Raw genomic sequence first — 2,843 nt, 5'->3', positions numbered from 1 at the left:
CAACAGAATGAGTCTTGGTCCCTAAAAAAAAAAAAGAAGTTTGTATAGTATAAGAGAAAGCCCTTTCTAAGGCTTATTAACAAGACTGAGGAAGCTCTAGGACACCAGGCTGAGGATCTTGGCTTTGTTTAGTAGAGGGGAACCAGGAAGGGTCTCAAAGAAGACTGCAGTGTGACAGTCTATAAGACTCTGGGTTTCTGTCATTGGTTGCCTTTTATTTTTTAGTGCCAGAAAAATGAACCACTTTTTTCTCCAATGCATACTCCCAGCTGACTCTTTTTTTTTTTTTTTCTTATGGCAGTGTGATTTGCTGCTTTCCTCCCCATCACCTATATCTGGCATTTCCTCCCATGCTATCTCTCCCCAACTCCCCACACAGCCTCTTTAAGTAACAGCCCCACACAGCCAGTTGCAGCATGACAAAAACCTTCAAAATGAATAGCACAGTTTGGTGTGGTTCCGAAGTAAGACTGCCACTTGCCAGCTGTGTCAGCCTTAGTTGCCTCCTCAGTTGAATGAGGATTATAAGAGTACCAAAGAGTTGTTACAAGGATTAAATGAGTATATGTATAAATATATATATATAATATACAACATGCCAGGCGCAGTGGCTCATGCCCATAATCCCAGCACTTTGGGAGGCCGAGGCGGGTGGATCACAAGATCAAGACATCGAGACCATCCTGGTCAACATGGTGAAACCCCGTCTCTACTAAAAATACAAAAAATTAGCTGGGCATGGTGGCGCGTGCCTGTAATCCCAGCTACTCCTGAGGCTGAGGCAGGAGAATTGCCTGAACCCAGGAGGCGGAGGTTGTGGTGAGCCAAGGTCACGCCATTGCACTCCAGCCTGGGTAACAAGAGTGAAACTCCATCTCAAAAAAAAAAAAAAAAATATATATATATATATATATATATATAACATTTTACATATATATTGTATAATAATATGTATATGTCTCAGAAGAAAGCCTAGCGAAGTAAGAACTCAACAAATGTTCACAATTATTATGCAATAATTGTTAGCCTTCATTTGGCTAAGGAGTAAAGGAGAGGTCATTATTATTAGTGCTGGTTATTAAGACTTTAGACCCTGCTGAGGCATAGTGGCTCATGTTTGTAATCCCAGCACTTTGGGAGGCCAGGGTGGGTGGATCACTTGAGGTCAGGAGTTCAAGACCAGCCTGGCTAACATGGTGAAACCCTGTCTCTACTAAAAATACAAAAATTAGACAGGTATGGTGGCACGCACCTGTAGTCCCAGCTACTGGGGAGGCTGAGGCAGGAGAATCACTTGAACCCAGGAGGCAGAGGTTGCAGTGAGTCGAGACTGAACCACTGCACTCCAGCCTGGGTGACAGGGTGAGACTCTGTATCAATAAAAAAAAAGAATAGGAAGCGAAAGCTTTCACTTTTACTTTATACAAATTTTTAAAAGCACACATTATTTTAATAATAAAAACAATTTCATTTAGAAAATTATTAAAATAAAGCATTTGGTGTGCAAGCAACATTATTATAGGCATGTCTTTAATCTGCTCTGATTTTCTTCAAGGAAATCATTCATGAATATGCATAGACTATTTCTGGAAGTATCTTCAAGAAGCTGATGACAGTGGTTGCCTCTCAAGAGAGAGACTTGGGGACTTGTTTTTGGAGTCAGGGATGGGAAGAAAATGACCTTTATGCTACATATAAGATTTAATTTGTTTTTAACCAAATGCATGTATTATGAATTCAAATAAATTAAAATAAAATTTTAAAAAGCTACAGTGATGCTTCCACAGGAAGCCTACACGCCGCTGCTTGTGCTGCCGCCATGTCTCTAGTGATCCCTGAAAAGTTCCAGCATATTTTACGAGTACTCAACACCAACATTGATGGGCGGCAGAAAATAGCCTTTGCCATCACTGCCATTAAGGGTGTGGGCCGAAGACACGCTCATGTGGTGTTGGGGAAAGCAGACATTGACCTCACCAAGAGGGAGGGAGAACTCACTGAGGATGAGATGGAACATGTGATCACCATTATGCAGAATCCACACCAGTACAATATTCCAGACTGGTTCTTGAACAGACAGGGGTGTAAAGGATGGAAAATATAACCAGGTCCTAGCCAATGGTCTGGACAACAAGCTCCCTGAAGACCTGGAGCGACTGAAGAAGATTCAGGCCCATAGAGGGCTGCACCACTTCTGGGGCCTTCGTGTCCGAGGCCAGCACACCAAGACCACTGGCTACCATGGCCACACCGTGGGTGTGTCCAGGAAGAAATAAGTCTGTAGGTCTTGTCTGTTAATAAATAGTTTATATACCAAAAAAAAAAAAAGTCATAGTGATTTACAATTATCTTTTTTTTTTTAAATTTTATTTATTTATTTATTTAATAGAGACGGGGTTTCACCATGTGGGCCAGGCTGGTCTTGAACTCCTGACCTCAAGCAATCCACCTGCCTTGGCTTCCCAAAGTGCTGGGATTACAGGTGTGAGCCACTGTGCCCGGCGTGATTTAAAATTATCAATGAATAATGTGTAACTTACCTCATGACTGATCACAACATACTATTGCTTGCAACTGCAGTAGATGCTAAGCAGAGTGCTGACATTCAAACTCAGGACTCCAAGTCCAGGGCTTTTTTGAGGGGTGGGGTGGGGACAGTATCACCCAGGTTGGAGTGCAGTGGCGCGATCTCAACTCACTGCAACCTTGCCTCCCAGGTTCAAGCAATTCTTGCACCTCAGCCTCTTAAGTACCTGGGACTATAGATGTGCACCACCTTGCCCGGCTAATTTTTGTGGTTTTTTTTTGAGACGGAGTTTCGCTCTTGTTACCCAGGCTGGAGT

General features: G+C 42.7%; 1 pseudogene; it reads left to right on the top strand.

Annotated features, from left to right (window-relative positions):
• Positions 1 to 1,819: 1,819 nt before the first annotated feature.
• Positions 1,820 to 2,276, top strand: LOC105724529 (small ribosomal subunit protein uS13-like; annotated as a pseudogene).
• The last annotated feature ends 567 nt before the right edge of the window (positions 2,277 to 2,843 follow it).

The sequence above is a fragment of the Aotus nancymaae genome, unplaced genomic scaffold, assembly GCF_030222135.1.
Source record: "Aotus nancymaae isolate 86718 unplaced genomic scaffold, 86718_ANA_hifiasm-v0.15.2.pri h1tg000003l, whole genome shotgun sequence".
Taxonomy (NCBI): Eukaryota; Metazoa; Chordata; class Mammalia; order Primates; family Aotidae; genus Aotus; species Aotus nancymaae.
This window is presented reverse-complemented; position numbering and strand designations above follow the sequence as displayed.